This window comes from Pristiophorus japonicus, chromosome 17, assembly GCF_044704955.1.
Source record: "Pristiophorus japonicus isolate sPriJap1 chromosome 17, sPriJap1.hap1, whole genome shotgun sequence".
NCBI lineage: Eukaryota > Metazoa > Chordata > Chondrichthyes > Pristiophoridae > Pristiophorus > Pristiophorus japonicus.
The window spans coordinates 62738444-62761751 of record NC_091993.1 but is presented as its reverse complement, the minus strand read 5'-3'; the positions used below and the strand labels follow the sequence as shown (position 1 = coordinate 62761751).

Genomic DNA, 23308 nt, shown 5'->3' with positions numbered 1-23308 from the left:
GTAGGTGCAAACTGTGTCGACTGTCAAGGTACAATCTGTGTACACTGTCCAGGTGCAATCTATAAATACTATCCAGGCACAATCTATGTATACTGTCCGGGTACAATCTGTGTACACCGTCCAGGTACAATCTGTGTGCACTGTCCAGGTACAATCTCTAAATACTATCCAGCCACAATCTATGTACATTGTCCAGGTACAATCTATGTACACAGTCCGGGTACAATCTATGTATACTGTCCATGTACAATCTATCTACACTGTCCATGTACAATCTGTGTACACTGTCCAGATACAATCTATGTACACTGTCCAGATACAATCTATGTACACTGTCTGGGTGCAATCTATGTACACTGTCCAGGTACAATCTATGTATACTGTCCGGGTACACTCTATGTACACTGTCCGGGTACAATCTATTTGCACTGTCCAGGTACCATGTATGTACACTGTCCGGGAACAATCTATGTACACTATCCAGGTACAATCTATGTACACTCTCTGGGTACAATCTCGGTACACTGTCCAGATACAATCTATGTACACTGTTCATGTATAATCTATGTATACTGTCCAGGTACAATCTGTGTACACTGTCCGGGTACAATCTATGTACACTGTCCAGATACAATCTATGTAAACTGTCCATGTATAATCTATGTACACTGTCCATGTACAATCTGTGTACACTGTCCTGATACAATCTATGTACACTGTCCAGGTACAATCTGTGTACACTGTCCAGGTACAATCTATGTACACTGTCCAGATACAATTTATGTACACTGTCCATGTATAATCTATGTACACTGTCCAGATACAATCTATGTACACTGTCCATATACAATCTGTGTACACTGTCCAGATACAATCTATGCACACTGTCCAGATACAATCTACGTACACTGTCCAGGTACATTCTATGTACACTGTCCGGGAACAATCTGTGTGCACTGTCCCGGTACAATCTATGTACACTGTCCATGTACAATCTGTGTACACTCTCCGGGTACAATGTATGTACACTGTCCGGGAACAATCTATGTACACTGTCCAGGTACCATGTATGCACACTGTCCGGGAACAATCTATGTACACTGTCCATGTACAATCTGTGTACACTGTCCGGGTACAATCTATGTACACTGTCCGGGAACAATCTATGTACACTGTCCATGTACAATCTGTGTACACTGTCCGGGTACAATGTATGTACACTGTCCGGGTACAATCTATTTGCACTGTCCAGGTACCATGTATGTACACTGTCCGGGAACAATCTGTGTACACTGTCCAGGTACAATCTATGTACACTGTCCAGGTACATTCTATTTACACTGTCCGGGAACAATCTGTGTACACTGTCCCGGTACAATCTATGTACACTGTCCATGTACAATCTATGTACACTGTCCGGGTACAATCTATGTACACTGTCCGGGAACAATCTATGTACACTGTCCATGTACAATCTGTGTACACTGTCCGGGTACAATTTATGTACACTGTCCGGGTACAATCTATGTACACTGTCCAGGTACAATCTATGTACACTGTCCGGGTACAATCTATGTACACTGTCTGGGTACAATCTATGTGCACTGTCCAGCAAAACATAAAAACAGATAGTAAAGGCTTTTACCGATATATAAAACCGAAAAGAGTGACTAAAGTAAATGTTGGTCCTTTGGAAGATGAGATTAGTAATGGGAAATGTGGAAATGGCTGAGACCTTAAACAATTATTTTGCTTCGGTCTTCACAGTGGAAGACACAAAAACCATGTCAAAAATTGCTGGTCACAGGAATGTGGGAAGGGAGGACCTTGAGACAATCACTATCACTTGGGAGGGAGTGCTGGACAGGCTAATGGGACTCAAGGTAGACAAGTCCCCTGGTCCTGATGAAATGCATCCCAGGGTATTAAAAGAGATGGCAGAAGTTATAGCAGATGCATTCGTTATAATCTACCAAAGTTCTCTGGACTCTCCGGAGGTAATTGGATTGGAAAGCAGCTAATGTAACGCCTCTGTTTAAAAAAGGGAGCAGACAAAAGGCAGGTAACTGTAGGCCAGTTAGTTTAACATCTGTAGCGGGGAAAATGCTTGAAGCTATCATTAAGGAAGAAATAGCAGGACATCTTGATAGGAATAGAGCAATCAAGCAGACGCAACATGGATTCATGAAGGGGAAATCATGTTTAACTAATTTACTGGAATTCTTTGAGGATATAACAAGCATGGTGGATAGAGGTGTACGGATGGATGTGGTGTATTTAGATTTCCAAAAGTCATTCGATAAGGTGCCACACAAAAGGTTACTGCAGAATATAAAGGTACGCGGAGTCAGAGGAAATGTATTGGCATGGATAGAGAATTGGCTGACTAACAGAAAGCAGAGAGTCGGCATAAATAGGTCCTTTTCAGGTTGGAAATCGGTGGTTAGTGGTGTGCCACAGGGATCGGTGCTGGGACCACAACTGTTTACAATATACATAGATGACCTGGAAGAGAGAATAGAGTGTAGTGTTACAAAATTTGCAGATGGCACAAAGATTAATGGGAAAGCGGGTTGTGTAGAGGACACAGAGAAGCTGCAAAGAGATTTAGATAGGTTAAGCGAATGGGCTAAGATGGAATACAATGTCGGGAAATGTGAAGTCATCCACCTTGGAAAAAAAAACAGTAAAAGGGAATATTATTTGAATGGGGAGAAATTACAACATGCTGCGGTGCAGAGGGACCTGGGGGGTCCTTGTGCATGAAACTCTTTTGAGTTTACCTGAAAATAAACATAAACATTAAACCGTGCCACCCGCCTGGGTGACACAGCAGACATTTTCAAGGCCCCTTTTTTTTTTCTTTTTTTTTGGTTTTTTTTTTGGGGCGCTAAAATCAAATTTTTTCCAGTGCCCCCTATAAAAGGATAGGGGGACACTAAAAGCACCGGCAATTAAAACAAATGAAACTTTAAAACGTAAAATTAAATTAAAATTTGGTTGCCGGGCGTGATGATGCACTCCAGTGCCTCCGGTGCCCACCTCTCGCAGAAGGCCGCGAGTGTACCGGTGGACACCGCGTGCTCCATCTCCAAGGACACCCTGGACCGGATGTAAGAGCGGAAGAGAGGCAGGCAGTCAGGTTGAACGACCCCCTCGACCGCCCGCTGCCTGGACCGGCTGATGGCACCCTTGGCCGTGCCCAGGAGCAGTCCTACGAGGAGGCCTTCGGACCTACCCGCTCCCCTCCACACAGGGTGCCCAAAGATCAGGAGAGTGGGACTGAAGTGCAGCCAGAATTTCAGGAGCAGCCCCTTCAAATAATAAAACAGGGGCTGCAACCTTGTGCATTCCATAAAAACATGGAACACGGACTCTTCCAGACCGCAGAAATTGCAGGCGGCCTGGGAGTCCGTGAACCGGCTTAAAAATTTGTTGCACGGCACTGCTCCGTGCACCACCCTCCAGGCCAAGTCCCCGATGAATAGTGGGAGGACCCCTGCGTAGAGTGCCCTCCATCGGGGACCCCCGCCTCCTCCGGACGGCAAGATGGTCCGGACGGCCGGCGAGGATGGCAAAGTTGAGGGTGTGCAGGAGCAGCCCGTACAGGAAACCCCTCCGCGCGGAACTGAAAGGCACGGAGGGGATTTACCCGAGGCGGCTCAAGTTGTGAGGCGCCGGCCCCCGAGGGAGGTTCCGGGGTTTGGCGCCGATGAGGAATTCCGTCTGGACGGGGGTCAGTTCGGACGGGATCTCCCCACGTGCTTGAGCCTCCTCGATGCACCTAACGGAGTCAGGGCCCAGAGCTGTTTTTAGCGACTCGATGGCATCGGCCGCGTGGCGGACGTTGGCAGAATTTAGGCGCCGCGCCAGCGTGTCTGGCGCCATCCAGCCCGCTCCTCCGCCATCGAGCAGGTCCCTGACCCTGGTCACCTCACCAGCCACAGCCCTCTCTTCCGACCGCCACATAAAACCTCGGTCGTGGAGGTACGGATTCCCGAGCAGCGGCTCCTGCAGGACGGCCGCCACTCCAGCCGGCGGAGAGCTGCGCTTGGTGGAGACTTTGTTCCAGACCCTGATGAGTTCCCTGTAAAAGACAGGCAGCTCCCGGAGGGCGGTCCTGGCACCCCCCAAGTTCACAAACAGGAGCTGCGTGTCATAATTGAGGTCGCGGTGCTGGCGGAAGAAATACCTCGCCAGAGCGCACCACCTAGGAGGGGGCTCGACGTAAAGGTATCTCTGCAGAGTCTGAAGACGGAAAGTCGCGAGCTGGGCGCTGACGCACACCAACGACTGACCGCCCTCCTCAAGCGGGAGACTCAAGACCGCGGCAGAGACCCAGTGCTTCCTGTTGTTCCAGAAGAAGTCCACCAGCTTCTTCTGTATCTTGGCGACAAACGCAGGGGGAGGGGTCAAAGTGACCAGCCGGTACCACAACATTGCGGCCACCAGCTGGTTTATGACTAGCGCTCGACCCCTGTAGGACAGCACTCGGAGCAGTCCTGTCCAGCGCCCTAGGCGAGCGGCGACCTTGGCCTCCAGCTCCTGCCAGTTCGCCGGCCAGGCTCGCTCGTCGGGGCTAAGGTAGACTCCCAGATAGAGGAGATGGGTCGTGCTCCAGGCAAAAGGCCTGAGCTCCTCCGGCAGGGAGTCCACCCGCCACTGACCCACCAGGAGTCCGGAACATTTCTCCCAGTTGATCCTGGCGGAGGACGCGGCCGAGTAAATCTCCTGGCACTCACGCATCCTCCGCAGGTCAGCGGGATCCTCTACCGCGAGGAGCACGTCATCGGCGTAAGCCGAGAGGACGACCTCCACGCCCGGCCCTTACAGAGCCAGTCCCGTCAACCTCGTCCGCAAGAGGCGCAGGAAAGGCTCCACGCAAACGGCGTATAACTGGCCGGACATGGGGCATCCCTGGCGCACCCCTCTCCTAAAGCGAAGGGGCGCCGTCAAGGACCCGTTAACCTTAATCAGACACTCCGCGGCGGCGTACAAAAGTCGGATCCGGGCGACGAAATGCGTCCCGAACCCGAAAGCGCGCAGAGTTCCGAGCAGATAGTCGTGATCCACCCTGTCGAACGCCTTCTCTTGGTCGAGGGATAGGAAGGCGACCGACAGACCAGCCTCCTGGGAACAATGGATGAGGTCCCGGACCAGATGGATGTTATCGTGGATTGTCCGGCCCGGGACCGTGTAGGACTGGTCGGGGTGGATCATGTGGTCCAGCACGGCACCAAGGCGAGCAGACATCGCCCTGGCGAAGATTTTGTAGTCCGTGCTGAGGAGGGAGACCGGGCGCCAGTTCTTAAGGAGGCGGAGATCGCCCTTCTTAGGCAGCAGGACGATGACTGCCCTGCGCCAAGAGAGGGGCATCTCCCCGGTCGCCAGACTTTCCCCCAGGACCCGCGCGTAGTCGCTCCCCAGGACGTCCCAGAACGCCCTGTGGAACTCCACGGTCAGCCCGTCCAGCCCCGGGGATTTTCCCCTCGAGAGCCGGTCGAGGGCACCGGTCAGCTCCGCCAGGCTTAGTCCTTGTGCATGAATCCCAAAAAGTTAGTTTGCAGGTGCAGCAAGTAATCAGGAAGGCGAATGGTATGTTGGCCTTCATTGCGAGAGGGATGGGGTACAAAAGCAGGGAGGTCCTGCTGCAACTGTATAGGGTATTGGTGAGGCCGCACCTGGAGTACTGCGTGCAGTTTTGGTCACCTTACTTAAGGAAGGATATACTAGCCTTGAAGAGGGTACAGAGACGATTCATTGGGCTGATTCCGGAGATGAGGGGGTTACCTTATGATGATAGATTGAATTGACTGGGTCTTTACTCGTTGGAGTTCAGAAGGATGAGGGGTGATCTTATAGAAACATTTAAAATAATGAAAGGGATAGACAAGATAGAGGCAGAGAGGTTGTTTCCACTGGTCGGGGAGACTAGAACTCGGGGGCACAGCCTCAAAATACGGGGGAGCCAATTTAAAACCGAGTTGAGAAGAAATTTCTTCTCCCAGAGGGTTGTGAATCTGTGCAATTCTCTGCCCAAGGAAGCAGTTGAGGCTAGCTCATTGAATGTATTCAAATCACAGATAGATAGATTTTTAACCAATAAGGGAATTAAGGGTTATTGGGAGCGGGCGGGTAAGTGAAGCTGAGTCCACGGCCAGATCAGCCATGATCTTTTTGAATGGCGGAGCAGGCTCGAGGGGCTAGCTGGCCTACTCCTGTTCCTAATTCTTATGTTCTTATGTTTGTATGTAGGTGCAAACTGTGTCGACTGTCAAGGTACAATCTGTGTACACTGTCCAGGTGCAATCTATAAATACTATCCAGGCACAATCTATGTATACTGTCCGGGTACAATCTGTGTACACCGTCCAGGTACAATCTGTGTGCACTGTCCAGGTACAATCTCTAAATACTATCCAGCCACAATCTATGTACATTGTCCAGGTACAATCTATGTACACAGTCCGGGTACAATCTATGTATACTGTCCATGTACAATCTATCTACACTGTCCATGTACAATCTGTGTACACTGTCCAGATACAATCTATGTACACTGTCCAGATACAATCTATGTACACTGTCTGGGTACAATCTGTGTACACTGTCCAGATACAATCGATGTACACTGTCCTGGTACAATCTATGTACACTATCCATGTACAATCTGTGTACACTGTCCAGGTACAATCTATGTTCACTGTCCAGGTGCAATCTATGCACACTGTCCAGGTACACTCTATGTACACTGTCCAGGTGCAATCTATGTACACTGTCCAGGCACAATCTATGTACACTGTGCAGCAAAACATAAAAACAGATCGTAAAAGCTTTTACCGATATATAAAACGGAAAAGAGTGACCAAAGTAAATGTTGATCCTTTAGAAAATGAGATTAGAAATGGGAAATGTGGAAATGGCTGAGACCTTAAACAATTATTTTGCTTCGGTCTTCACAGTGGAAGATACAAAAAACATGCCAAAAATTGCTGGTCACGGGAATGTGGGAAGGGAGGACCTTGAGACAATCACTATCACTAGTGGGGTAGTGCTGAACAGGCTAATGGATCTCAAGGTAGACAAGTCCCCTGGTCCTGATGAAATGCATCCCAGTGTATTAAAAGAGATGGCGGAAGTATTAAAAGAGATGGCAGATGCATTCATTATAATCTACCAAAATTCTCTGGACTCTGGGGAGGTACCAGCGGATTGGAAAGCAGCTAATGTAACGCCTCTGTTTAAAAAAGGGAGCAGACAAAAAGCAGATTAGTTTAACATCTGTAGTGGGGAAAATGCTTGAAATTATCATGAAAGAAGAAATAGCGGGACATCGAGATAGGAATAGTGCAATCAAGCAGACGCAGCATGGATTCATGAAGGGGATATCATGTTTAATTAATTTACTGGAATTCGTTGAGGATATAACGAGCATGGTGGATGGAGGTGTACCGATGGATGTGATGTATTTAGATTTTCAAAAGGCATTCGATAAGGTGCCACACAAAACGTTACTGCAGAAGATAAAGGTACGTGGAGTCAGAGGAAATGTATTAGCATGGATAGAGAATTGGCTGTCTAACAGAAAGCAGAGAGTCGGAATAAATGGGTCCTTTTCGGGTTGGAAATCGGTGGTTAGTGGTGTGCCACAGGGATCGGTGCTGGGACCACAACTGTTTACAATATACATAGATGACCTGGAAGAGGGGACAGAGTGTAGTGTAACAAAATTTGCAGATGCACAAAGATTAGTGGGAAAGCGGGTTGTGTAGAGGACACAGAAAGGCTGCAAAGAGATTTAACTAGGTTAAGCGAATGGGCAAAGGTTTGGCAGATGGAATACAATGTCGGAAAGTGTGAGCTCATCCATCTTGGGAAAAAAAACAGTAAAAGGGAATATTATTTGAATGGGGAGAAATTACAATAGGCTGCGGTGCAAAGGGACCTGTGGGTCCTTGTGCATAAATCCCAAAAAGTTAGTTTGCAGGTGCAGCAGGTAATCAGGAAGGCGAATGAAATGTTGGCCTTCATTGCGAGAGGGATGGAGTACAAAAGCAGGGAGGTCCTTCTGCAATTGTATAGGGTATTGGTGAGGCCGCACCTGGAGTACTGCGTGCAGTTTTGGTCACCTTACTTAAGGAAGGATATACTAGCGTTGGAGAGGGTACAGAGACGATTCACTAGGCTGATTCCGGAGATGAGGGGGTTACCTTATGATGATAGATTGAGTAGACTGCGTCTTTACTCGTTGGAGTATCGAAGGATGAGGGGTGATCTTATAGAAACATTTAAAATAATGAAAGGGATCGACAAGATAGAGGCAGAGAGGTTGTTTCCACTGGTCGGGGAGACTAGAAATAGGGGGCACAGCCTCAAAATACGGGGGAGCCAATTTAAAACTGAGTTGAGAAGGAATTTCTTCTCCCAGAGGGTTGTGAATCTGTGGAATTCTCTGCCCAAGGAAGCAGTTGAGGCTAGCTCATTGAATGTATTCAAGTCACAGATAGATAGATTTTTAACCAATAAGGGAATTAAGGGTTATTGGGAGCGGGCGGGTAAGTGGAGCTGAGTCCACGGCCAGATCAGCCATGATTTTGTTGAATGGCGGAGCAGGCTCGAGGGGCTAGATGGCCTACTCCTGTTCCTAATTCTTATGTTCTTATGTTTAACATCTGTAGTGGGGAAAATGCTTGAAGCTATCATTAAGGAAGAAATAGCGGGTCGTCTAGATAGGAATAGTGCAATCAAGCAGACGCAACATGGATTCATGAAGGGGAAATCATGTTTAACTAATTTACTGGAATTCTTTGAGGATATAACGAGCATGGTGGATAGAGGTGTACGGATGGATGTGGTGTATTTAGATTTCCAAAAGGCATTCGATAAGGTGCCACACAAAAGGTTACTGCAGAAGATAAAGGGACGCGGAGTCAGAGGAAATGTATTAGCATGGATAGAGAATTAGCTGGCTAACAGATAGCAGAGAGTCGGGATAAATGGGTCCTTTTCAGGTTGGAAATCGGTGGTTAGGAGTGTGCCACAGGGATCGGTGCTGGGACCACTACTCTTTACAATATACATAGATAACCAGGAAGAGGGGATAGATTGTAGTGTAACAAAATTTGCAGAAGACACAAAGATTAATGGGAAAACGGGTTGTGTAAAGGACACAGAGAGGCTGCAATGAGATTTAGATAGGTTAAGCGAATGGGCTAAGGTTTAGCAGATGGAATACAATGTCGGAAAATGTGACGTCATCCACCTTGGAAAAAAAATTAGTAAAAGGGAATATTATTTGAATGGGGAGAAATTACAACATGCTGCGGTGCAGAGGGACCTGGGGGTCCTTGTGCATGAAACTCTTTTGAATCCCAAAAAGTTCGTTTCCAGGTGCAGTAGGTAATCAGGAAGACGAATGAAATGTTGGCCTTCATTGCGAGAGGGATGGAGTACAAAAGCAGGGAGGTCCTGCTACAACTGTACAGGGTATTGGTGAGGCCGCACCTGGAGTACTGCGTGCAGTTTTGGTCACCTTACTTGAGGAAGGACATACTAGCCTTGGAAGGGGTACAGAGACGATTCACTAGGCTGATTCCGGAGATGAGCGGGTTACCTTATGATGATAGATTGAATAGACTGGGTCTTTACTCGTTGGAGTTCAGAAGGATGATGGGTGGTCTTATAGAAACATTTAAAATAATGAAAGGGATAGACAAGATAGAGGCAGAGAGGTTGTTTCCACTGGTCGGGGAGACTAGAACTAGGGGGCACAGCCTCAAAATAAGGAGGAGCCAATTTAAAACCGAGTTGAGAAGTATTTTCTTCTCCCAGAGGGTTGTGAATCTGTGCAATTCTCTGCCCAAGGAAGCAGTTGAGACTAGCTCATTGAATGTATTCAAATCACAGATAGATAGATTTTTAACCAATCAGGGAATTAAGGGTTACGGGGAGAGGGCGGGTAAGTGGAGCTGAGTCCACGGCCAGATCAGCCATGATCTTTTTGAATGGCAGAGCAGGCTCGAGGGGCTAGCTGGCCAACTCCTGTTCCTAATTCTTATGTTCTTATGCAGGTACAATCTGTGTACATTGTCCAGGTACAATCTGTGTACACTGTCGAGGTGCAATCTATAAATACTATCCAGGTACACTCTCTGTACATGTCCAGGTACAATCTATAAATACTATCCAGGCACAATCTGTGTACACTGTCCGGGTACAATCTATGTACACTGTCCAGATACAATCTATGTACACTGTCCGGGTACAATCTATGTACACTGTCCAGATACAATCTATGTACACTGTCCAGGTACAATCTATGTACACTGTCCAGATACAATCTATGTACACTGTCTCGGTACAATCTGTGTACACTGGCCGGGTGCAATCTATGTACACTGTCCAGGTACAATCTATGTACACTGTCAGGGTTCATTCTGTGTACACTGTCCAGGTACACTCTCTGTACACTGTCCAGGTACAATCTATGTACACTGTCCAGGTACAATCTATGTACATTGTCCAGGTACAATCTATGTACACTGTCCAGGTACATTCTGTGTACACTGTTCAGGTACAATCTGTGTACACTGGCCGGGTGCAATCTATGTACACTGTCCAGGTACACTCTATGTACACTGTCCAGGTACAATATATGTACACTGTCCAGGTACATTCTGTGCACACTGTCCAGGTACAATCTGTGTACACTGTCCATGTACAATCTATGTACACTGTCCAGGTACAATCTATGTACACTGTCCGGGTACAATCTATGTACACTGTCCAGGTACAATCTATGTACACTGTCAGGGTTCATTCTGTGTACACTGTCCAGGTACAATTTGTGTACACTGTCCAGGTACAATCTATGTACACTGTCCAGGTACAATCTATGTACACTGTCCATGTACAATCTGTGTACACTGTCCAGGTAAAATCTATGTACACTGTCCAGATACAATCTGTGTACAATGTCCAGGTACCAGCTATGTACACTGTCCAGTACAATCTATGTATACTGTCCAGGTGCAATCTGTGTACACTGTCCAGGTACAATCTATGTGCACTGTCCAGATACAATCTATGTACACTGTCCAGGTGCAATCTGTGTACACTGTCGAGGTACAATCTCTGTACACTGTCCAGTACAATCTATGTACACTGTCCAGGTGCAATCTATGTACACTGTCCGGGTACAATCTATGTACACTGTCCAGATACAATCTATTTACACTGTCCAGGTACAATCTATGTACACTGTCCAGATACAATCTATGTACACTGTCCAGGTACAATCTATGTACATAGTCCAGGTACAATCTATGTACACTGTCCAGGTACATTCTGTGTACACTGTTCAGGTACAATCTGTGTACACTGGCCGGGTGCAATCTATGTACACTGTCCAGGTACACTCTATGTCCACTGTTCAGGTACAATATATGTACACTGTCCAGGTACATTCTGTGCACACTGTCCAGGTACAATCTGTGTACACTGTCCATGTACAATCTATGTACACTGTCCAGGTACAATCTATGTACACTGTCCGGGTACAATCTATGTACACTGTCCAGGTACAATCTATGTACACTGTCCAGGTTCATTCTGTGTACACTGTCCAGGTACAATTTGTGTACACTGTCCAGGTACAATCTATGTACACTGTCCAGGTACAATCTGTGTACACTGTCCAGGTACAATCTATGTACACTGTCCATGTACAATCTGTGTACACTGTCCAGGTACAATCTATGTACACTGTCCAGATACAATCTGTGTACAATGTCCAGGTACAATCTATGTACACTGTCCAGTACAATCTATGTATACTGTCCAGGTGCAATCTGTGTACACTGTCCAGGTACAATCTATGTGCACTGTCCAGATACAATCTATGTACACTGTCCAGGTGCAATCTGTGTACAGTGTCGAGGTACAATCTCTGTACACTGTCCAGTACAATCTATGTACACTGTCCAGGTGCAATCTGTGTACACTGTCCAGGTACAATCTATGTACACTGTCCAGGTACAATCTATGTACACTGTCCAGATACAATCTATGTATACTGTCCGGGTACAATCAATGTACACTGTCCGGGTACAATCTGTGTACACTGTCCAGGCACAATCTATGTACACTTTTCAGGTACAATCTCTGTACACTGTCCGGGCACAATCTATGTACACTGTCCGGGTACAATCAACGTACACTGTCTGGGTACAATTTGTGTACACTGTCCAGATAGAATCTATGTACACTGTCCAGGTGCAATCTATGTACACTGTCCTGATACAATCTATGTACACTGTCCGGGTACAATCTATGTACACTGTCCGGGTACAATCTATGTACACTGTCGATGAGGAGCAAGGGGACGAGGACGAGTAGGAGCAGGAGGAGGAGGAGAAAGAGGAAGAGAAGTAGAGGCAACGACCAAGAGAGTGCCTCTCCTCCTGAACTCTCAGAGACCATCTCATCATGGTGCGGTTCAAATAATTCTGATCTCTCATTCCTCATTCACCAACAGATCTATTTTACAACCACCATCTCATTGCCTACCTTCAGTCAACACTGATTGACCTCGTCCTAACTTCACTGCATACATAATATTAATACCAAATCCAAATGCAAACCTATTTATCAAATAAATAATGTCAGTCTTTACAGAAAGTATCATTATTCCCTTATTGCCTGCCTTGTGTCCTCCTTTGCCTGTGCTAGTACTCCTGTGAAGTGTTTCCTCAATGTTTACTGCATGGGAGGTGGAAGGTTGCTGAGCTTCCATCGAGGGCACGACCTTGAGCAGCTCTGGGTCTAGAAGGTCTGGCTTCAGACTGCACCATCTCGCCGTGGGCTGCAGCAGTCTGGGCCGGCTGGCCAGAGGGCACTGGAGGAGTGACTGGCTGGGGAGCAGGTATGCTGCCACCCTAAGAGAGGGCAGAGGGTTCCTCTCCCATGGAGCCAAGGCCGCTCTCTGGGGCAGTGCCTCAGCACTCCTGGGGCTCTGCTGGAGAACTGAGTGCTGGAATTACGGGATGCTCTGGAAGGCCCTGGTAACAGTGGGCACCAGAGTCACGATGCCAGCCGCCAGAGCTTCCATGCAGCAACAATGAAAACTATCTGATTGATTGTGAGGCGCTCCAGCATCGTGGGTTTGTGATGAAGCTGAACACTCCACGTTGGACAGAATGTTCTCCGTGCTCTGCGCAAAACCTTGACCAAGTTGGAGCCAGACTCCTCCATGCTCCGTGACATTGTTTGGCAACTCTCCAGCAAGACTCCCAGTAACCCAACATTCCAGCATTTCCCAGTGTACGCCCATCAGCCTTGGCCCGTGGCATCGATCCCGCCATGTTGGCTGCGTCGTGCCTGAAAAAGGTGTCGCTATACACTGCTGGGATATATCACTCGGTACACAGCTACAGTACCAGGGCACTAGCTGACCACAAGGTATTGCCCTGAAACCCTGCAGTGCCACTATTCTGCTCTACAGCCGCCACACTGCAGCCCCACTGAGGGATGGCAGGATCTGAATATTTACCGTTCTGTGTGAAGCCTGTTTCCTGGACCGCCTCCGCACTCACTTCACACAAGCTCAGAGAGATGTGTAAATCTCGCTATCTGAATCCCCCGCTCCAGTCAGCAGGAGTGCAGCTCTTCACTCTGTGAAATCAGCTAACTGCATTTCAGCACGCAAAGCTGTCAGTCATTGGAAAACCAGCAATACAGGAAGCAGCTCACTATAAGTTTCCCTTTCTAATCTGTTGAGTTTGCTTAAAATAAAAATTGTTCAAATTGTCAACCCCTGCAATTGCCCAAACTATCTTGCTCAACAAATTTAACTCACTGTTAGCTGTGTAGAGTGATGCCTCACTTTGGCAAGAATGATGCACATTATATATTTTTTTATTTGTTTTCGGGATGTGGGCATCGTTGGCAAGGCCAATATTTATTGTCCATCCCTAATTGTCCCTTGAGAAGGTGGTGGTGAGCCGCCTTCTTGAACCGCTGCAGTCCGTGTGGTGAAGGTGCTCCCACAGTGCTGTTAGGGAGGGAGTTCTAGGATTGTGACCCAGCGATGATGAAGGAACGGCGATATATTTCCAAGTCAAGATGGTGTGTGACTTGGAGGGGAACATGGAGGTAGTGGTGTTCCCATGCTGCCCTTGTCCTTCGAGGTGGTACAGGTCGCGGGTTTGGGAAGTACTGCCGAAGAAGCCTTGGCGAGTTGCTGCAGTGCACTGCAGCCATGGTGCCCCGGTGGTGGAGGAAGTGAATGTTTAAGGTGGTGGATGGAGTGTCAATCAAGCGGGCTACTTTGTCCTGGATGGTATCGAGTTTCTTGTGAGTTGTTGGAGCTGCACTCATCCAGGCAAGTGGAGAGTATTCCATCAGACTCCACCACACAGTCTGTCTCTAAATGATGCCCCTTTGTCCGCTGAAGTCCTGCCAAATTTAACAGCAGAGCCTCATTTTAATTTTTTTATTCTGGCAAAATTAAGAGTGGGAATAGCCAGCGTGAGGAGGCCACAGTTGGGGACTCGCTGGGAAGGTCCCAGGTAATCGGCAGGGAGTGAGCCAGAGATCGGGGCTTGGGTCGGAGTGGTGGAGGGGAGAGAGAGGCGATGGGCATTGGGTAGGCAGAGTATTCCTTGAGGGGTTGGAGCAGGGGGAGCATGCCTGCTCCTGGCCCACAGACATTGCTGGGAAAGGCACATACCTTGTATAGGTAGCAGCTCAGGCCTCCTTCTCACTGCCGGCGAAGGGGTTATGGGACTATGGGACTATGGGTCAATGGGACTATGGGACTATAGGTCTATGGGACTATGGGTCTATGGGACTATGGGTCTTTGGGACTATGGGACTGTGGGACTATGGGTCTATGGGATTACAGGACTATGGGACTATGGGTCTATGGGACTATGGGACTGGTACGATGGGACTATGGGGCTGGGACTATGAGTCTATGGGATTATGGGTCTATGGGACTATGGGACTGGGACTATGGGTCTATGGGACTATAGGACTATGGGACTATGGTACTATGGGACTGGGACTATGGGACTATGGGACTGGGACTATGGGACTAGGATTATGGGACTATAGGACTATGGGACTATGCAACTATGGGACTGGGACTATGGGACTGGGACTATGGAACTATGGGTCTATGGGACTATGGAAAACCCTCACAGCACCAAAGACATGCTCTGAGGGAGCCTGAGTTAAATATGTTAATGAAGCCACTCTACAGTGAGACACACGGACACCTCGATGCTGGTCCCACCGAGTAAAAATGCCGAAGGACGCGCACACTGCCGGTTGGGGGCATGTTCTCCATTTTATCATTTTTAACCCTGCAACCCTCTCCCACCCATTCTGGGTGGTTAATATTGAGGCACATATCTCTGGTCCTATTGTACACACCCTGCTGGGTCAGTTTCTGCCCCATAGGCTCTGTCCTAGGCTCCGCCCATTAGTCTCCTCTCCATAGTCACCACCGCATAGATTTCATCACATAGGCTCCGTCCCATAGGTGTACCCCATAGGCTCCTCCCCATAGGTTTTACCCCATAGGCTCCTCCCTAAAGGTGTACCCCATAGGCTCCACCCCATAATCTCTGCCCATAGGTTTTACCCCATAGGCTCCACCCCATAGGTTTTACCCCATAGGCTCTGCCCTATACCTGGAGCCCTGTGTGACCGGCAGTTGGGATCTCAGGTGATTTTCGTGGCTATTTTGTTGTGTCCTTCATTGAGCTGGTGTAACAAGGCTCTGTCCCCACTTCACTGCACCCGGGAACTGCTTGATTCCAGACATAGGGGAGAGGGAAATCGCCTGTGTTCAGTTTAAATCCACGCTCCCATTAATCCCAGATCTCTCGAGCTGCTGGTGCTGCCAGATGTAGGACTCATCGAGCAATTGGGCAACAGCAGTGAGACCACAACCTCCGACCCATAGCATTCACACTAGACCAACCAGCAAACCAGAAACATTAGCACTGAGGCCGAACTATCCTGGTCTTCGAGGGCACGATTGTCACTGGGCCCCCAGCTGATAATTTGCACATCCCAGTTTTCCTTGACCTTCAGTGTGCCTCCCTCGAGTGAGGTAACAGAGAACAGTCTCAGTCATCCTCGGGGAGAAAGGGGCCACATCGGAAGTGATGACCCCTTTCCCTTGGTACTATAGTCAGAGCAGAAGTGAAGTCAGATTTGTTTGAGTTCTTTGTTGCAGGCTCTCGATCAGCCATATGAAGAGCTAAAAGGAGGCACCGATGGGAATTTCCGGGGCAGAGCGGGAGGGGTATCGTGTGGAGCAGCGGCCATTACTTCAGCGAGACTCCCACATCGACACATCGGCAGTGTTTTGGCATCAAACTGGCGGAACTCCTGAGAAAATTCACATCTAAAATACATCTTCTCTCATCTTTCTAATGGGGACAGGCTAAAACTGCGAGTTGAATTTATTTACATGTAAAATAATACACAGAAGCAGTACACACAGTAAGATACTTAGAGCAGAATTGTACTACAAGGGAGTTAAAGGAGGTGATTTTCTTGTTCCTACTACCCTCTGTGTGCTTAGAAATGAGAGGTACTAGGACACAAAATAGTTCTCGGATAGGAGGCCACAATTCTTACTGAACTTAATCCAGGTGGCCGAAAGTCTGGCCAGGAACTTATAGGAGCTCCAACATCATTTTGGTCTCTTCCAGCCTGATTGCCACCAGTTGCTGCTCCAACCAACCAAAGATGGGTGGTACTGGTCAAGTGGGGTCCATTGTCAGTGTAAATTAAGGCATCCTGGCATGGAAGGCCAGAGACATTTTAGGAGACATTTTATCACAGTCGCTTGTGGGATTTGAGTCTTAAAGGCTTCTGAATTTAACATACACTTGCTTTAGGTTCGAAGAACATAAGAACATAAGAAATAGAAGCAGGAGTAGGCCATTTGACCCCTCGAGTCTGCTCCGCCATTCAATAAGATCATGGCTGATCTGATCTTGGCCTCAGCTCCACTTTCCTGCCCGCTCCCCATAACCCTTGACTCCCTTATCACTACTCAAAAATCTGTCTATCTCCACCTTACATGTATTCAATGACCCACACATAGTACCTGCTGTCTTTTCACTTCCGATCCCTCCTTTTTTTAGGCGCTCCTGCCCCATTCAATTTCGCACCTCCAGATCAGCGAGTGGCCTACTGGAGGGAAGGGCATTTCGCACGAGCATCTCACTGACCGCATTGCAGTGAGAGCCCAGGACTCGAGTCGATCGGGACTCACGCTGACTCTGCCGGGCAGTCATGATGTAAACTCTGTATATCGCACAAAATGAAAATCACTCCCACAACATCAAATTTTAAGAAGCGACAGGTGTTTTTGTTTGTGATGTTAGGCATGCGTGGGACAACCCTTAGCAGAGCTGCTGAGTGACCTGCACTGCTTTACAACATTACTACGTTATTCTTCAGTGTGTCAGCTGTGGCTCAGTGGGCACCACTCTCTAGGTGGGAGGGGCTAGGAGTGAGCAGGGACTGCTGATTATTGCGGGAGTTGGAGTGAGTTTGTAAAAAGTTGGTGATGGGTTTCTGGGTTGTTTTTTTTCAAACCTTAGTGCCTTTTTGGCCCATAAGGACACCCTCAAAGCCTCCTTGATAAAGTGTAACATCCCCACTGACACCTGGGAATCCCTGGCCAAAGACCACCCTAAGTGGAGGAAGAGCATCCGGGAGGGCGCTGAGCACCTCGAGTCTGTCACCGAGAGCGTGCAGAAAGCAAGCGCAGGCAGCGGAAGGAGCATGCGGCAAACCAGACTCCCCACCCACCCTTTCCTTCAACGCCTGTCTGTCCCACCTGTGACAGAGACTGTAATTCCCGTATTGGACTGTTCAGTCACCTGAGAACTCACTTTTAGAGTGGAAGCAAGTCTTCCTCGACTTCGAGGTACTGCCTATGATGATGATGATGATTTTATTAGGAGCAATGATTACATTGGTCTCGATCAATATGAATGGACTGAGGGAGGAAAAGAAATTGCAGCAGTTGTTGCAGTGTTTTAGAGGCACAAACCTGTTGTGTCTGCAAGAAACCTTTTGGAACGAGGATATCCTAGAAAGAGTTCGGAAGGTTTGGAAGGGAGAAGTGTTTGCAAGTTGCACAAATAATAACCGTAGAGGGGTGGCTGTTTTAGTGAGTTTGTCCATAAAAGAGAATGTTGCATTGGTGGGCAAGGACACGGAGGGGAGATTTTTATGGCTAAAGGTACAAATGGATGAATTGAATTATGATCTTTTTAATATCTATGTGCCGAATGACCATTGCAAGCGGCGTGAGTTTTTCGGTGGTTATTCACAGAAGAGGCAGAAGACCCTTGTATAGTGCGGGATTTTAATGTGTTTTTATCTCAGACGGACATTTCAGCCCAGATGACCTTTAAGTATGATAACTCCAGAGAGATGATTGTAAAAATGATGGCAAATTTAAATTTGAGAGACTTATGGCGGGATCGGAACCCCATAAAAAGGGAGTTCTCCAGAAGAGGTTGAGTGAGGGATGTTTTAAAACCGAGCCGAAAATATTGTGTGTTAATGTGGGAAGGGTTAAGTTCTGACCTGATGGAGATTTATTATAAAACAGTATTTTTTAGTGACCACTCGGCTTTGGTTCTTAAAATTAGGAACAGCAGAGTTAAGATCGGTCCAGGGGTGTGGTTTTTAAACAATTAATACCTGAAAGAAATTGCTTATAAAGAAGGGATTTTAAATATAATAAAGAATGCTCAGAAGGAACCTTTATTCTTGAAAGAAGGAAGAGTTTGGTGGGACAATTTCAAATATGAGGTAAAGGTTTTTTCGGTGCGTTATGGGAAAGAAAAAGCAACAGTTAACTGGCGTCAAGAAGAGAATGTACAGAGAAGGTTTACAGATATCTGCAAAGCGGTTGACGGAGCAGATAAGGGAGCAGAGACTAAGTGGGTGGTTTTAAAGGAAGAGTGGGAATTATAGCAAGCTGAAAAATGTAAGGGAGCCATTCTCTGTGCAAAGGCTAAAGATGCATTGGAGGGAGAAAGATGCACTCGATATTTTCTAGAGCATGAGAAGTTGTGACAAAGGTTTCCATTAATTGGAGAGTTGAAGGTTGGGGGAAAAAATCATTCATGAAAGTGGGGAGATTATGGAGGCGGCTAGTAGCTTTTATCAAGAGTTATATACAAAAGAAGACATTTCCAAATTGGCGATGGAGAAGGTTAGTGCTTTTATTGAAAAAGGTTTAAAGGAGGATGAAAGAAGTAGGATTAGTGGAAATAAAAGTAGGAATAAGTGGATTGAAGGGGGAAAACCCATGTTCCGATGGACTAAGTGCAGAATTTTATACAGAATTTTTAGAGATTTTAAGTCCATTGGTCTTAGAGGAGATTAAAGCTGAGGAAAACCTGGCCCCATTTATGAGGAAAGATATCATAAGTTTAACATAAAAATAAAGGGGATAGAAGGGATCTGAAGATTTGGAGGCCCATCACATTATTAAATGTGGATTATAAGATCTTGGCAAGGGTTATGGCAAATCGTATGAAGGAGGTGATGCCGCAAATAGTTTCGACCTCTCAGTCCTATGGAGTCGTAGGCCAGGACATCGCTGACTCTGTGGTCTCAATCCCAGATGTGATAGAACTCATGGAAGAGAGTGGGAGGGAAGCTTATGTGCTAAAGATGGATTAAAAGAAAGCGGGGTTGGAATTCATGGTCCGGATAAGGCCCGTTACCGCCAGAAGATGAGCGACTGTCGACTTCCAGTCCAATGGCTGCCACGATCCAAATTCAGCTCGGGGATTTTTCTGGCGGTCCGCACTACCACCCCAAATGCATCATCAAGGCGTGCACCGCTGATCTCCCGTGCCTCCATCACGTGAAATTTATGTCCAAAATCCTACAATTGCCGCGCGGTGCCCCTGGCAGCTTTCTCTGTCAGTGCCCTTGTTTTTTGTGTGTGAGCCACAGCAGGGCGGCGGCCATTAAAAGGGAGGGCTCACTGCCGCAACCGCCATGTTTTTTTTTTGCCGGCCGACTTCCCGATCGGCCGGATTATTGTGCCCGCGGGTTCAGCCAGGCCACCAACAGGCAGCTTGACACCCCCTCTTGGGTGCCTGGCCACTGGCCCGGCCGAAACCCTCCCTGGTGGCCCAGTGGCCGATCCTAATTATTCGCTGCTTCTCTCCCCTTTAAAGCAGGGGACACGCGCACTGATGTCACCACCGCTCCGCCGCTGCCATCCCGGCCCCACTTCTGCCCCTCACCAGCACTTACCACCCCACCCCACTTATGACCGACTTCTGGTCCGATCCGAACAAAACGGCAAAGAGAAGAAAATCGATTGCAAGCCCGCTTCATCAGACCCGACGGTAAAACCTTTTAAAAAACGGAATGTGTGCCAGCTTTCTGGCGGGCATGAATTTCGGCCCGAGCCTTTGATAGAGTCTCTCATGAGTTTTTGTTGATGGTTTTAGAAGCATTTGGTTTCAGGAAAAATTTCATTGCGTGGATAAGAATTTTTTATTCAATCATATTTAGCTGTGTTAAATGTAATGTTTTTTTTTTATTCAAGTATTTTCCAATACAGAGATCAGTGAGACAGGGTTGTCCCCTGTCCCCAGTGTTGTACACATTGATAGCAGAACCATTAGGTTACATGATGCGAAAGGAACAAGGTATAGTCGGGATTGCGGTTCCCAGTTCCGGGCAGGTGTCGGTGATACACCAATATGTGGATGACACGACCTTAACGTTGAGAGATGGGGAGTCAGTGAGGAAAGCTATGGGAGTAGTGGAGGAGTATTGTAGAGCTTCAGGAGCCAGAGTGAATTATAGTAAGTCCCAATGCCTGGTTGTGGGAAGAAGTAGGGGGCAGTGGTTGGAGGAAAGCCCTGTGAAGGTGGTGGAGGTTTTGGAAGTTCTGGGGGTGCATATGGGATGTAAGAAGGATAGGGATGAAGTGGATCAATTAAATTGGGAACCAAAGGTTATGAAAATTAAAAGATTTTGGGAAGATGGGAAAGGAGGTGGTTGAAAGTGCAAGGAAGAGCGACAGTGGTGTCAGCTCTCCTGCTATCTGAATTCTGGTACTTATTGACGGTGGTGGATATTCCTGAGTGGGCTGAAAAGTCCATCCGAGAGGCTTGTGTAAAGTTTTTATGGGAAGGGAAGCCAGCCTTGGATGCTTACAATACCATCATTGGACGGAGAAATCAGGGAGCACTCAATTTCCCAGATACTGATTTGATGAAAAAAGCCTTTAGAATGAAATGGGTGAAAAGATTTCTTCAGAAGTCAGATACAAGTTTTTGGAAGAGTTGTTTCCAGAATTTAAAAAAATTAAGTGGGATGGGAGGATATGGAATATTTTAGGTGGAATACAATAATATGATTTTGAAATCGATTAAATCTCTCCCTGGGTTTTATAAGGGGGTTGGCCCAATGTTTAAAAAGTGTGCAGTTTATGCCCAAAGGTGCTGAGGAATTTTTAGAACAGCCCTTATTTTTGAACAGGTGTATCAACATTGAAGGAGAGGTATTATTTAATCAAGCTTTTATAAAAGCTGATCATCATCATCATAGGCAATCCCTTGGAATTGAGGAAGACTTGCTTCCACTCCTGAAGTGAGTTCTTAGGTGGCTGAACAGTCCAATACGAGAGCCACAGACTCTGTCACAGGTGGGACAGATAGTCGTTGAAGGAAAGGGTGGGTGGGACTGGTTTGCCGCACGCTCTTTCCGCTACCTACGCTTGATTTCTGCATGCTCTCGGCATTGAGACTTGAGGAGCTCAGCGACCTCTCAGATGCACATCCTCCACTTAGGGCGGTCTTGGGTCAAGGACTCACAAGTGTCTGTGGGGATGTTGCACTTTATCAGGGAGGCTTTCAGGGTGTCCTTGTAGCGTTTCCGCTGCCCACCTTTGGCTCGTTTGCCATGAAGGAGTTCCGAGTAGAGCGCTTGCTTTGGGAGTCTCATGTCTGGCATGTGAACTATGTGGCCTGCCCAGCGGAGCTGATCGAGTGTACTCAGTGCTTCAATGCTGGGGATGTTATCCCGGACGAGGACGCTGATGTTGGTGCGCCTGTCCTCCCAGGGGATTTGTAGGATCTTGCGGAGACATCGCTGGTGGTATTTCTCCAGCAACTTGAGGTGTCTACTGTACATGGTCCATGTCTCTGAGCCATACAGGAGGGCTGGTATTCTGGTATTATATATGTGAAAGATGTATTATGTGAGGTCATTCCAGGTTGGTTGCCGGAAGCAGTAGTGAGTGATATGGTTTGGGAGGAGGATCAGGAGGGAGAGCAAAAAGCAATTAAGATCATGTATGAGAAGATTGTGAGGGCAATGCCACAGGATTGGATGGAAGAAATAAATACGCAAATCTCCAAAGGAGATATAATGCGCCTTGCTTTTCCAAGCTTTCTGCTGGAGAAAGGGGAGGAGTTGGTCCAATTAGACAACTGTAATACTGGAGATTTCTCTGGGGTATTTAGAGAATGGAGATTCAAGACACATAGAAACATAGAAACATAGAAAGTAGTTGCAGGAGTAGGCCATTCGGCCCTTCGAGCCTGCACCACCATTCAAGATGATCATGGCTGATCATTCACTTCAGTACCCCTTTCCCGCTTTCTCTCCATACCCCTTGATCCCTTTAGCCGTAAGAGCCACATCTAACTCCCTCTTGAATATATCCAATGAACTGGCATCAACGACTCTCTGCGGCAGGGAATTCCACAGGTTAACAACTCTCTGAGTGAAGAAGTTTCTCCTCATCTCAGTCCTAAATGGCCTATCCCTTATCCTAAGACTATGTCCCCTGGTTCTGGACTTCCCCAACATCGGGAACATTCTTCCCGCATCTAACCTATCCCGTCCCGTCAGAACCCCTCTCATCCTTCTAAACTCCAGTGTATAAAGGCCCAGTTGATCCAGTCTCTCCTCATATGTCAGTCCAGCCATCCCTGGAATCAGTCTGGTGAACCTTCGCTGCACTCCCTCAATAGCAAGAACATCCTTCCTCAGATTAGGTGACTAAAACTGAACACAATATTCCAGGTGAGGCCTCACCAAGGCCCAGTACAATTGCAGTAAGACCTCCCTGCTCCTATACTCAAATCCCCTAGCTATGAAGGCCAACATGCCATTTGCCTTCTTCACCGCCTGCTGTACCTGCATGCCAACTTTCAATGACTGATGAATCATGACACCCAGGTCTCGTTGCACCTCCCCTTTTCCTAATCTGCCGCCATTCAGATAA

General features: G+C 47.4%; 1 protein-coding gene across 1 annotated transcript in view; it reads right to left on the bottom strand.

Annotated features, from left to right (window-relative positions):
• LOC139227985 (FYVE, RhoGEF and PH domain-containing protein 4-like) overlaps positions 1 to 20062 on the bottom strand; it is an 81358-nt gene extending 61296 nt beyond the window's left edge. Inside the window, exon 1 of the mRNA XM_070859140.1 lies at positions 19776 to 20062. The gene's annotated coding sequence lies outside the window, so the exon portion shown is untranslated. The remainder of the gene's footprint in view (positions 1 to 19775) is intronic.
• Positions 20063 to 23308: the final 3246 nt, after the last annotated feature.